The sequence below is a fragment of the Chrysoperla carnea genome, chromosome 3 (assembly GCF_905475395.1).
Source record: "Chrysoperla carnea chromosome 3, inChrCarn1.1, whole genome shotgun sequence".
Lineage (NCBI taxonomy): Eukaryota > Metazoa > Arthropoda > Insecta > Neuroptera > Chrysopidae > Chrysoperla > Chrysoperla carnea.
Window position 1 is genome coordinate 28,961,388 of NC_058339.1, and position 15,261 is coordinate 28,976,648.

General features: G+C 28.4%; 1 long non-coding RNA gene across 1 annotated transcript; it reads right to left on the reverse strand.

Annotated features, from left to right (window-relative positions):
- Positions 1 to 84: 84 nt before the first annotated feature.
- Positions 85 to 15,242, reverse strand: LOC123296538. Its single transcript, XR_006535177.1, has 3 exons — positions 14,826 to 15,242; positions 959 to 1,035; positions 85 to 193 (listed from the first exon to the last, which is right to left on the reverse strand). It is a non-coding gene; the product is annotated as an uncharacterized LOC123296538 (long non-coding RNA).
- Positions 15,243 to 15,261: the final 19 nt, after the last annotated feature.

The following is a 15,261-nucleotide window of genomic DNA, read 5'->3' on the forward strand; positions in this document are numbered from 1 at the left end:
TATATATATTTTTTTAATTCACTTTTAACAATATTGTTTTATTTTCACATTACTTGAATTTTTTTATTACATTTTGATTCGATTTTATCCATCATTGTCATAAAACATTTTATTTTCACATATTACACTTGGAAATACATGTGGCTAATTTTAATTTTTTTTTTTTTTTTCGATTAAATTTTTATCTTTGTTTCTAAAAAAAAATGAAATTGTTAAGTTTGATATTTTATCAGACGATTAAAAATAATTGAAAAGATATCGTAATATCACTTTGATAAAAGTGATTGTTTTAAGGACCCGTACACGAAAAGGTGTTGTTAATTAATTAATTAATAATTTAAATAATTGATAAAATTAACTATAACCTGATCATCTTAGTCAAAATAAGTGGTCAACCTCGGACTCTAACGGAATAAGCTAAATTTTTATACAAGCCTTTATTTTGATAATACAAATGTTGTCTCAAAGATAGATAGATATTCAAGGTCAAAGTTATCGAAAATCAGTTTTTTGTGAATATCTCGTTTCTTTGGCCTTCAATCTTATTAATATTGGTGATATAAGTTGTAGAGGATAAAATTTTCTACAAATTTTATCTGAAACATTTTTTTTGTATGTGAACCGTTTTTGAAATAGAAGGCGCAGAAGATGGTGCGCTCAGCTTAACGTACTTCAGTGCTGGGTCAATATTTATAATTATAAGGTATTAACTAATTATTTAAGTAACGCGACAGGTCAATATGCGCGATAGGTCTGAATACAGGCAATGAACCTATGTCAAACTAATTAACTACGATTCAATAAAAATTATTTACGATTTACGATTAATTTTTTGTTATTATTTCAACTCCTAAGCTAATCAAGTAAGATTCTGTAATCCATGAACCGTGCACGAAATAAATTACTTTACTAAAGAACCGACAATTTTTTTGATTGTAATAAAAAAATAGAAACACACATATTTTATAAATTTGATGTAAACTTATGATGATTTTATGTCGTTGATTATAGCTTCACGTTTTATCGCCGGAAAATCTGAAACAAACAAAAAATTATCAGTACTGAAAAAACTTCTAGGCTAGGGCAAATTGTGCAGGTTCAAACTAGTAAAGGGTAATACTTCAATATCACGATAAGGGGAGAATTCTTTCAGCCGTACCAGCCATTTGTTCTAAACTGCATTTCCAGCTGAGTGTAAAAGGAATTGTAATCGAAGCCCATAACTATTAAGCTATTGAGAAAATCAATCAGTCAATTTGGCAATTATAACTAGGCTGAAATCTTAAAACAGCAGTGATCTATGGAAAGACTAGATAATAGACCAACTAAGTACAATTTCATTTCCATCAATAAAATGCATGACTTTAAGCTAAAATCAATCTCTTTCATAGAAGTAATGATTTTGTTTTCTTAACTTCAGTAATTTTGTATTAATGAATTCATATTTTAAATTCAATCCCATTCTATTGTAAATACAAATATTTAGCTGTACTTGTTCGAATTGTTAGGAAATTGTTTGAAAGAGTATTTATACTTTATTTCAATATGAAACGGCCAACTTCGGGATGAGGTTGTCATTATTTTAATTTCTTTAGGGTTCTTTTTGGAGAAACTTTTGATACTTTTTCTTGGTTTCATAGTCCTGATACTTGTAAATGTCTAGTAAATACCAAAATTTATTTTTCGAAATTAAATTGTTATATACGTCCCAAATTACAAACAATGACAGTTCGTATACGCATCAAAATTCAATAAAAATTTGTAATAGCAAAAACAATGCAGAACTAATTTTTTTTAAATTGTCGGTTACCACCTCGGAACAAAATATATTTTTTTTTAACTATAAATTATTTCTTTGATACAATTTCATCTATGCTTGTACAAATTCACAAACAAAGAATAACATTATTTTATTCTTTTATAATAGTTTTTTTTTTCTTTTTAAAGTCATTCAACTTTACACCCATTGTAACGAAATATATTTGTAATTAAAAGTTAATATTAAATTAATGACTTGATAAATGTGAAGTCTAGTTTATATTATTAAAGTTAAGCAAAATTTCAAGTACCTAATTATTAGAACAGAGTAATAAATTTTATTATCAGTATGCAAACTGACAACAACGAAATGCCGAATTTTTGCTCATTTTAACTGTATGATCCATATCCTATAGTGAAAGATTGGAGATGAAGTGGCTTAAAGGGCTCTTCCTTAAGGACGTCTCAAAAAAATGAGTGTATGTAAATATTTGAAACTTACATTTCAAATTTTGAGGGTGGTTTCTGTTAGAACTTAGAGAAAATCACTTATAGAAGGAATAATACAAAAATTTCCATTCATTTCACTACATCAAATGTATTTTATGGAAAAACGAGTACCGCTTGCTACGATTTTCTGTAGAGGAAAATATATGTCATGCTTTTAATTAATATTATTTTTTGCAAGTTTATCTTAAGAAAATTAGCCTTGTTACCATAACAAAGCATATCATTAAAAACAATTCAATATAGGATTTATATGTTAAAAAACACCAAACTGGAAATTTAACACCGGTGGGGGTATCAAAAAATTTACCTGCTTATTGATAAATGGAAGGTAATCTGATAGTCTAAATTGGAACTACTGAAAACGGGTCCTTCTCCTGTTTTAATTAAATTTGAATATTTTGACGGGCCTTTAAATGCTAAGTACTAGTATTGCCATCTGGTAGTCTTAATTGGAATTACTTACAATAACGGGTCCACTTGCTGTTTTAATTAGTACGAATTATTATCACCAGTTGGTTGGTGGCAACTCCCAGTTATCCATACAGGCATTAATGAGAAAGCATATACACGATTCTATGAAAAGATGATTATATGAAAACGTGATTTTTGGGGAACGTCCTTAAAGTATAATTTATAACTGCTAGTGTAAACGCAGCTTTATACATATTGAACACTGTATATTGATAATTAAATATGATTTACTATTAAAACAGAATTTACTCTTCCATATAAAGAAAATATCAAAAAAATTATAAATAAATTATTTCTATTGTTTCAATACATAAGGATATAAATTAATTAAATATAAACAAGGAATCAAGTAAAACATATTTTTTAATTAAATTTTAATCGATAAAATAATAAATAATCACCACGTTAGCTCAATACTTCAGTCAAGAAAGACATACAACTGTTCATCTAGCAAACGAATTATACATACACTAGGTTAGATTCTTGAGTTAGATGCATTACTTTTTGAGTTTTTAATTCGGTAAAAATAATATACATTTAAAATAGTCTTACACGTATATAAAAGAAACTTCATTTTCTCTTAGCGATTCCAAAATACTGAACAGACCTCAACTGATTAAATAATGAAATGTTGAGAAAAGTGTAAACCTTAGCTTAGAATATACAATTAGCTTAGATCAGGGCTTCTTAAACTATGGGTCGCGACCCCATTTGGGGTCGCGTAGCAAAACTCTGGGGTCGCGAGAGGTAAAAATACAATTTAACAGAAAATGTTTTTTAACTTGTAAAATTGTTGTTATAAAGATAAAATAACAATTATCGTAGATAAATATATCATCTTCTAGTTCGGAAAGATTGTTTGTACCTGCATTTCTATTAAGAGTATTATAATAACTTGAATAACATTTACTATGAATTATGAAATGTTATTGGAATTAGTAAAAATATAAATTTATTTTTGTCAATCTCTAAAAGCCGAAATAATCCCGAGAAATAATTATCAACAAAATTTCTAGGTATTATTGCTGAAGAAACAGCTTTAACACATATTAAATCCCAATATCGTTCAGCGTTCTAAAATGTTGAAGAGATCTTACGTCCAGCAGTTTCAAACATTCCACGAAGATTTGATTTGTTATGCAATAAAAAACAGGCACATCCATCTCATTAAATTTTTAACTTATACTTTAATTTAATATACTTACCACGCAACTACTTGAATATATTCGAGAGAATTAAGACGGTCAGAATCCACTTTTATTTTTGAAACTATAATAAATACAATTTTATAATTTTTTGTGCAATTTTTAATTTTAGATTTTTGTATGTTTCAAAACGAATTCTAAACTTATATATTTTCATATGTATATGTATATTGTTACCTAATAAATAAATCATCAAAAAATATTAATTTATTTTTCTTTTATATTTGTATGGGGTCGTCAAGAAACTCGCAATCATAAATGGGGTCGTGAATTACAAAAGTTTAAGAAGCCCTGGCTTAGATATAAAATAGAATATATATTCTATGGTTTGTTGTTTGTTTATACCAGGAAGATAGATGTTTATCGCCATAAAAGTCCCATTTATAGTTTCTGGAGTTGCGAATCAGGGTAATAATTTGGTAATTATAGTGCGTAGAAATTATCTGTCCATGCAAATATGCATTGTAAAGATCGGGAATATAAACAAAGAAAAAAAAATCGTTTAATTTCAATCTTTATAATTTATAAGGGGTAAAGTCTAGAAATTATGACCTCATACTTGGAAGGTGTATAAAATATAATAAGGCGGAGGGTTGGGGTGGTTCAAAAGACGAAATTTTGCTTGACATATTTAATGGGAAGCCCTTTCCTTACACATTGTAACTAAAGCACTAATGGTATGTTAGGAAAACGCGATAAGAAAAAATATAACGATCTTCACTCTCAATCTTTAAAATTAATCAGATATATTAAACAAATATATATAAAATCGTAACATAATATACAGAAGTATTAATATTCGTTTACCTTTGGGAAATCAACGAACTGATTAGGAAAATCAACTAACTGATTAGGAAAATCAACTAACTGATTAGTCTATATTATTCTTTAGTTTAATTGTAAGGTGTTGTATAATATTTGGTTAACTTTATATGTAATTGGTTTTTTTTCATCCTAATAAATTTGAATTTAATGATTCTTTTCAAGGTCGTAGCAGTAGGCAGTGTTTATGAACCTTAACAAGTTTAAGTACATATTATAAAATATTTTTTAATTAAAATATGCGCTATATCTTAAATTCAATAAAGGCTTTGTTTTTATAACTGAAATAATTGAAAGCAAAATATTTTTTTAAATCAATTATTTTTTTTATCCATACGTCTTTTTACTTTTAATACAAATTTGTCTGTGACAAGTCATGTCTACTCTTAATTGTCGGCCGTATCTTCTCTCTAGCCAGAAAAAAATTATCAATATAGGGTAGATGGTTTTGTTTCCTGAACAATGTAGATAGGTCCCATGTAGGTAAATACGACTCTTATACGATTTTATGCCAAAAGATCGCCTACAAATTTTTTTTGCTATTCATCTCTAAAACCGTTTAAAACTTAAAGATAAAAGAAAAAAATATATCGTATTTCAAGATATGCGCCCTTTTGTATTTGAGAAAAATTTTGCTTACAAAAAAATAAGCTTAGAAAATATCAATGCAGCGATTGGCAAGAAAAAAATTATGCACTCTTTTGGCTTTGCAAAGTGATATACCTATCTATCGTGCGATTTTTTTTCCATAAAACGCCAGGCTACTTAACCAGCCCAACACTGATTTTCTTACAAAGAGTAGGTAAGGTATTGGCATTCAGATTTTTTGTACGATTGAATAACATCATATAGAAACTCCAAATAACCAGGTAAAAAGGGAGAGTATTTACGTAGGTATATTTATAGGGCATTGTTTGGAAAAATTGTGAAAAACTACAATCAATAACCAAGAAAATTATTGAGAAGGTTAAGATAAATAAATCTTTATCGTAAATAATTTTCAATACGTTTTCCAAGTATATATTGTGATAAGTTAACCTTGACTCTCTTCTCTTCCCTTTACAATATACATTTTATTATAAACCCTCATTGAATAAAAAAATAAATTCCTTAAATACTTTTTATTAAAATTATATTAGCCATTAAAACCATTATAATATATTGTTCAATATGCCTTACCGGGCAGTTCACATAAAGTGTTACCAAGAAATACTGCCAAAGATTTAATACTGTGAGAATTTCCTACCCCTATCCCGAAAAATGGATCGGATCAAATTTTCAGTAAATCATATGAAATTACATCTAATTTGATGGGAGTAAACGGTAAATTGATAATTATCGGAAGAGGTTGAAAATGTTTTCGGAGGGATTCTGGCAACAATTGATTGGAGTGGCGTCTAGTTCAGAGTCTTGACCCATTTTTCAGGCTAGGACTGATCCATAATTTATCAGAACTTAAAAAACTGTAAAAAGGACAAGTCTGATCCAAGGGCACATCAGCTAATTAGCCAGGGGTACGCAGAGAGATAAAATTTATAGTTGTAAAATATAGAATTAAATAAATTCTAAAATTCAAATTCCGCAGACGTATTTGCTACTTTAGGTCTGAGGTGTTCTTGGCTGATTTTGAAGAAAGATAATTGAATATGGTACAAAGCAAGGTAAAATTAAAATTAGCGTTGTAAGTAACTAACTAAAACATTGCTGAATTGCCCTATAATTCGAATCGTAAAAGAAAAGTTCGATTGAAGAGTTGAATAAGAGTCTCCGTTAGAAATATTCAAAAAAAATCACCCATGTTATTCGACTTTAATCGAGCAACATATGTGGTACTCAAAAATTTCAACTGAAATTTTGTAATTAAGACTATATATTTAAGTTTTCTTCGAACACCATTACAATAAATTCAAAAAAGAAGTTTTCGAGTTGTATTTTATTAGAAGAGCCTACAAAAGGAAAAGCAATTGGATCCGTATGAAAAATCTCCTAGTTAAAACTGAAATCACTTGATTGTGAACCATTCGGTAATAAAAATCACAGCATATTAAAAAATATGATATGTTCAAGACATTATAAATTTATTATACTTAAACATATAATATATACGACTTCATGAGCTTTAATTGAATGGAATTTAGTACATCCATACTTACATAAGATAGCATACATAATACAGGGTGTAATTTTCGAGCTACGTGCGATCAAAGCTACACATATATTATATTTATAGTACCTATATGACTAGGAAAATGGCTTCCTGTGAAACTTTTTCAATCCCTTCTAAATATTCTTCGGATCGTTCTGATAAAAAGCTCAAACAGCTACAAAATTTTTTTACGGGTAGTTTTCCAGCTACGAGCTACTTCGATGGTGGTTAAGAAGTGTAAATAGTATAGGGTATTATCGTTAGTCAAAAATAAATTTAAAAATTTGAAAAAAGTTAAAATTTATGTGAAAATATACTTAAATATTCTGATTTCGAGTCATAAAAGCACATTTTTCTTTTAAAATATTAAAATTAAAACTCGTAATTTTATCGATATCAGCCATAGACCATCAGTTAGTTCAGTGTAGACAGCTGGGTATAATATATGCATAGATAATAAGTATTTATATTTATTATAATCAGATGTCTATGAATATATCTGTCAAACTTATTTGTGTTATTTCGTATAATGATACCGATATTACGTCATCAAATTGGATGCCCGCGTTTTTGACAGTTTAAAAAAGGTTTAAAATTTAATTTAAGTTTTTGGCAAGAAAGCGTGTCTATTTTTCCGAAATAAATTTTTTTGTGGCTTTTTATTAGCAAAATCAACATTTTGAGGTACTTTTTCAAAAATAGTAGAATATTGGTTATTTTCAAGTTCAGCTGTGTACTATGTAGAGTACTACGAGCCTCTAAAATCAACAACAACAGTTCTATGTGTAGCACCCTGTAATAATAATACATAAATGTTTTTTTCTTCTGTTAAAGACGTTTCGATATTCTAATTGACTCTAATTTTATATTCACTTGACGTTCAACCATTATATTCGTAGAACTATAACTTCTACATCACTATACTACTACTGTAATTCATAATTTAATTTAATAAAAATACTTTATAAACATACTCATTCGTACATAGTAAGTAAATGAAGTTATTGCTTACGGGGCTGATGTATGACGGTTGGTTGTTTGGTTTCTTGATTGATAGCACTTAAAGAGTATTATTTTAGATATCATAATTTATGTAAATTAATAACAATATTTTATAGTAGAGGTGTATGTAGGCGCCATTATAAATTTATAATATAGACTACATTAAAATAACGTATTGAATTGTATACCATGCATATATGAAATATACATAGTATATTAAGTTTAATCCCAAGTTTGTAACGCTTAAAAATAATGATGCTAGGAAAAAAATTTTGTCATAGGTGTTCATAGAATCACCTAATTAGTCCATTTCCGGTTGTCCGTCCGTCCGTCCGTCTGTGGTCACGATAACTCAAAAACGAAAAAAGATATCGAGCTGAAATTTTTACAGCGTAGCCAGGACGTAAAAAGTGAGGTCAAGTTCGTAAATGAGCATCATAGGCCAATTGGGTCTTGGGTCCGTAGGACCCATCTTATAAACCGTTAGAGATAGAACAAAAGTTTAAATGTAAAAAATGTTCCTTATCAAAAATTAAACAACTTTTGTTTGAAACATTTTTTCGTAAACATCACTGTTTACCCGTAAGGGCGCCAATTAGGCGGAAATTTTATAATATGTGTACAAACTATACATTAAATGTCGGTCGGTAATGCAGAAACCTACAAAGTCATTTACATATGTACTATACTTTATTGGTTATGTATGTGTCACATGTTTGTATGTGTAATGTGATAAAGAAATCAACACTGACTAATGACTATGCATGGTATTTCAACAATTAACTCAGTCAATTGTTTGTTTTCACTTGTTAATTTTAATTTTATTATATATAGGTACATGTGCTTGAATCGACTAACATTGTAATAGCATAATTCAAAATTATATATTGATAACGAAATTATTAGAAATATTAATTAATAAAATCAATCATTAGTTATTATTAAAGAAAACAAGTGAAAACAAACAATTGACTGAGTTAATTGTTGAAATACCATGTAAAGACAGTGTTGATTACGGAATGGTTTGTTTTTTCACGTCATGTAAGTAAAGAGAGATAGCCAGCCATACATACATGTCACACACACATGACTGATATTCGCATATAATACATACTATAAGTATTCGAGCCTAATTTGCGCCTTCACGGGTAAACAGTGATGTTTTCGTAAACATGTTTCAGACAAAAGTTGTTTATTTTTTTATAAAGAAAATTTCTTATATTTAAACTCTTGTTCTATCTCTAACGGATTACAAGATGACCCAATTGAACTATGTTGCTCATTTACGAACTTGACCTCACTTTTTACGTCCTGAGACCGCTGTAAAAATTTCAAATTGATATCTTTTTTTGTTTTTGAGTTATCGTGTTGGCAGACAGACGGACAGACAACCGAAAATGGACTAATTAGGAGATTTTATAAACATCTATACCAAAATTTTGTTCATAGCAATAACATTTTTAAGCGTTACAAGCTTGGGACTAAACTTAGTATACCTTGCATATGACATATATGCATGGTATAAAAATAAGAATTTTGTGCAATTACATTTAGTACGGGATACTGAACCTATTTAAATAAAAAAATAACTCCTGTAATTTAATACAGAAAAAAATTCTCTGTAGTCTGAAGTACTAGTTCGTAAGTCAATTAGTACAAATTTCCTTTTTTAAGGTGTCATTTAATTAATTATATTTTCTAAAATAATGTTCACACCCTGCTCTCAATTTTATATTTAAATTAGTAGAGGTCAGCTAAGTATTTAGGAGTCGCAAACAGAGATGTGAACTAAAAAAATATTTGTCATTCGTCCTTTAGTTGAAATTTTATACAAATATTTAACTTTTCAATATAGGTAATTTAAATAATTAAACAACGTACGTATAATAAAAGTCTATATGAGTAGGACTGTGTCGTTATCACAAATTTTTCTTCCGAATATTTTAGCGTAATTTTATCAATAGCCAGCCCACCCTTCAAAGCAAGTTCAGACTTGTGGTTGAAATTATTTTTACTTTAATATATAATTATAACTTCATGAATGTAGACGAAATTGTATTCTTACTTTTCGTCTAATATTGTCAATTTATAACATAATTCACTATCAAATTCACCATCAAATTGAAAATATATATTTTTTAAAGTGTTCCCAGTACCGTGCTCAAACATCCTTAATTAGTCGGGCACAACAGATTTTGTTATTTTTACAAACTCTTCTCTGTATTAGTTGTCTACAAATCGATCTTTAAACATAAATTATCAATTCCAATACAGAGAAGAGTTTGTAAAAATAACAAAATCTGTTTTGTCATGGTAGATGGATAATAAATTATGAATGATTTCTGACCGTAGTTTTCAATTAAAATCAAATTTTTTTAATAAAGATTGACGATATTGTAAAAAATAAAAGTTGGCATTTTTCGATAAATCTTGTATACGAATGCAATTTATCTGATTACTCATATTTCGTTCCAGTCCAAGACTTATTATCAAGAATAACTATTTGTCATAAACCAAATAATGAAAAAGGTTTTCCATATGGTTCCGACTTAATTAGACACACCGTACATAATTATTTTAGTTGATCTAGTAAACAAGTCTTGTTTGCAACCGAACGGTTTATTATTGTTTTCTTATAACACTAAGCTTATCTCATTGTTTGTAATAGTAAACAGGTACTGAATATATACAGTAACGATAAAAAAGTGTGTTAATACAAATTAAAACCTTGAAAGGCAGTTGTGATAACGTTTTAAAAACAATATTATATAATATCTCAATTGAAGTGTTCAGAGGCGTGGCTATTTCTGAAGCAATTTGCAATGACACAAGTTCGTTCGAAGAGAGGGTCAAAAATGGTAACTAGAAAATAACTATAAAATTTTAGGTTTGATTCCTTCACACCCATCCACCCCAACTTTGAAATTTCAAATGGCACTTCCTACTTTGATCCTCAATTGAATGAGTATAAATTCTCTCTTTAACCACGATAAAAAAAAAGAACTTTATGAGTTCATAAGATTCCAAAAAATTAAATTTTGCTCTATCACATCCAAATTTTATCCAATTTTGATAAACCAAGTATGTAATCCTACTATATTTGAGTCGTTATTTTCAAATTTATGATTAAAATTAACCTAGCTCTAAAAGGTTTCAAGAAAGTGGAGACCTGGTCCTAGAATTAAGCACACAAGTGACAGCTAGCAAAAAATTGATATCGCAGCTGAAAAGAATGACCCAAAATTAGTGAGTTTCAAAAAAAATTCCAATAAGATCGGATCATATTTGACTGTGTTATCAAAAAAATCAAATTTTTAAACTTTATGACGTCATCAGAATCCAAAATATTTAATTTTGCTCTATTACATCCAAATTTTATCCAATTTTGATAAACAAAGTATGTAATCCAACTAAATTTGTGTCATACTTTTCAAATTTGTGATCAAAAATAACCTAGCGCTAATAGATTTCAGGAATGTGGGGTCCTGGTCTTGAAATTAAGCACATAAGTGATAGCTAGCGAAAAACTGTCAATGCAGCTGAAAAGAATGGCCCAAAATTAGTGGGTTTTAAAAAAAATTCCAATCAGATCGGATCAAATTCACCTGTGTTATCACAAAAACGAATTTTTTGACTTTATGACGTCATCAGAAACCAAAATTTTAATAAACAAAGTATGTAATCCTACTATATTTAGGTCATACTTTTTAAATTTGTGACCAAAATTAACCTAGCTCTAATAGGTTTCAAGAATGTGGAGTCCTGGTCTTGGAATTAAGCACAAAAGCTATCGATAAACTGACATCAAAGCTGAAAAAAATTACCCAAAGTTAGTGAGTTTCATCACATAACATTTTGGTTTTTCCTAAATTAATAATTAGCATAATATAATACGCCACTGACTGTTAAACTCCAACTGCTTGTTGCATCTTTAAATAATGAATGACTGCCTTCAAGGTCTAAAAACATGATCATTTTACATTGCAAGTTTTTTAGAAGATAAGATACAAAGTCCACCAACTATAATTGATTAATTACTTTTTTCACAATCAATAATATATGCATGAAGAAGCGAGCGCTTGTTTTACGTCCCTAGGCAGTATTGGGTTAAGAAGAAAATTGAAATCAGAAAAATTCTTTGTCTTTCCTGCCATTCTTCGCCATGGATTCTGTCTAATGAATTAAGCTTGTTGCCTCAGACAAAGAAGTTGAATTTTATACATCAAAAGATTGTCATATGCAATCTAGTATGACGACCATTGATGAAAGCTTTTGTTAAATATATACATACTCATGTAACTCTCTATCTTATACAGTTTTTGAGAAAATGGAAACTTAAGGATGTATGAGCATGGTAGTGGGGGCACAAATTTAAAAATAGATATTTTCAATTTTGATGATAAATTTATATTATTACTTGACGATATAAGACGAAAAGTAAGAATAACATTTTTCGATATCTGGCTTAATTTTCAAAATATCGAAAATTGAAAATTTTGTTTAATTATTTAGCTTTCGATATTTCGAAAACCAAGACACATATCGAAAAATTTTATTCTTATTTTTCGTGTATATTCATGAAGTTATAACAAAATTCATCATCAAAGTTGAAAATAAGATAAAAATAATTTCAACCCTTAATCTACCCTGCTCTTACATCCCTTATATGGACGGTGACACTTAGTTTTTTTCTTTTCTAATTCATTGCTAATATGTTTACTTTCTATTAAAAGTTTTTTTTAAATGTGTTTTCATTCATTCCAAATGAAAATTATCAAAAACTTCCAAAATATGTCATTTTTTGAGATTCCTCCATAAGAGCCAATGTATTTTATATCGATTTTTAATGACTTTTTTTCTTAAAAATTTGCACGGATACCTAAGCTGAAATTTTAACCACATATTCTTTGAGTAAAAGACTACCTACAAACAAATTTTGAGCCTTTAAATCAAACATTGTTGTCATGCTCATACATCCTTAAGTAAATTTTAATATACCTTGATATATTTCATATATAGGATATAAAAATGCATCTCCATAATTTAGGTATACGGTATTTTGATTTTAAATCACTACATGCACCGTCTCTAGAATAGCGGTTTAACTTACTATAGACAATCAACATTTTGAAGTGAACATACCGTTATATTTGACATGTTGCGTTTCAATAAATTGTCATCATTCAACAAGTACCTATTTGTGTGCTTATATGTATATTATGTAACGAATTCCTATGTGATTTTTGAGGTCGACACAATACACAATACGTCTAGAGCAAGAATAAAATAACTTTACCAATTGATAACTATCAGAATATGTAGTTACTATGACAAAGTAACTTGTAACATTGTAGATTCTCAAACATCTTTGTTAACATTGAGGAAGAAATCTCAAAAATTAGTTTGTCCTCCTAAATAGTAGCTGCATTTGGTCATTCCTGACGCTCAGTGACTCAAAGCGTTTACTAAATATTTAGCACCTCATACTTTTATTGATACTTAATCTTTTTTTAAGAAAAATTATATTTTTTTGTCCTACATATATAAAGAGCACTTCAGTAAACAAACTATCAACTCGTAATACGTATCGACAAGTGAACAATTGCTTATCCTTAATTGTTTGTAGCAATTTTTATCCCAATAAAGGGAAAATCACTTCTACTACGACCGGTTGTAATTCATATTTTTAAGGATGTATGAGCATGGTAGCGGGGGCATAAATTTAAAAATAGATATTTTCAATTTTGATGACAAATTTATATTATTACTTGACGATATAAGACGAAAAGTAAGAATAAAATTTTTCGATATCTGGTTTAATTTTCAAAATACTGAAAATTGAAAATTTTGTTTAATTTTTTAGCTTTCGATATTTCGAAAACCAAGACACATAGCGAAAAATTTTATTCTTATTTTTCGTGTACATTCATGAAGTTATAACAAAATTCATCATCAAAGTTGAAAATAAGATAAAAATAATTTCAACCCTTAATCTACCCTGCTCTTACATCCCTTATATGGACGGTGACACTTAGTTTTTTTCTTTTCTAATTCATTGCTAATATGTTTACTTTCTATTAAAAAGTTTTTTTTAAATTTGTTTTCATTCATTACAAATGAAAATTATCAAAAACTTCCAAAATATGTCGTTTTTTTGAGATTCCTCCATAAGAGCCAATGTATTTTATATCGATTTTCAATGACTTTTTTCTTAAAAATTTGCACCGATACCTAAGCTGAAATTTTAACCACACATTCTTTGAGTAAAAGTCTACCTACAAACAAATTTTGAGCCTTTAAATCAAACATTGTTGTCATGCTCATACATCCTTAAGTATTCATGTTAAAATTGATTAAAGTTTAAATTGATACTTTTTTATCTGCATATATCCTGAATAGAATAATTGCAATATACACTACACTTAGCAAACATGTAATTGAAGTAATATTATTTATTAATGACAATAAATAAAAATAATAAATATTATTGATTATAAATAAAAACTTAACACGTTACGTTTGTAATCAGATCTCAAAATAATAGAGAAAAAATTAAAAAATACCTACATTGTATTTATTTGTGTGACGTAGTAATTGAATTTTACCTTCAATTGCTGGATAAGTAACATTAGAAAGAATACACCTTATATGCATAAAAAAGAGATAGCATGTAAACGTAGGTAAAGGTAAATATTATTTATGAATAACAGTGAAAAAAAAAGATCACAAATAATTCTAAAATATAACCATACAAATAGTTTTTAAACAAAATAACTGTATCTCTTCTACCCTTTTTTAAATAAAACTTTAAATATTACTCAAATTATTATTAACACGTGGTATATTTTATTGGTAGAAATGCAAATATGTATAGCATATTAGTTGAAGAGAATCATTAAGAACAAACCTACCTGTTGAAATATGACAGGTGGGAAACGACGATTCACTATCACAATAATATTGTAGGAGAGAATGTTGCAAAACTTTCTAATTTCCACTAAAAAACAGACCGTATAGCCAATAATCGCACAGTTTTGTACTAACCGTCTTGGAATATACAACACAGAAGTTTTAAACACTGATCACCATAAAACACTGACACAAGTTGAGTACTTTTTCGTGTATATTTTACCAACTAATACTTTATAAATTGTATTATACATCGCAAAAACAAACATACAAAACGACAACGGTATATTTTCAACGAACGATGTACTACCGGCGAACGGACAAACAACGCTGGTTTGCCAGACTGACTCGTTTAGTTTGTTTGTTACTTAGCTTAGGTGCTCTGTGGCTGCTGTTTGAATATTGTAATACAACCCGTATTCATAAAATGCTGGAAGA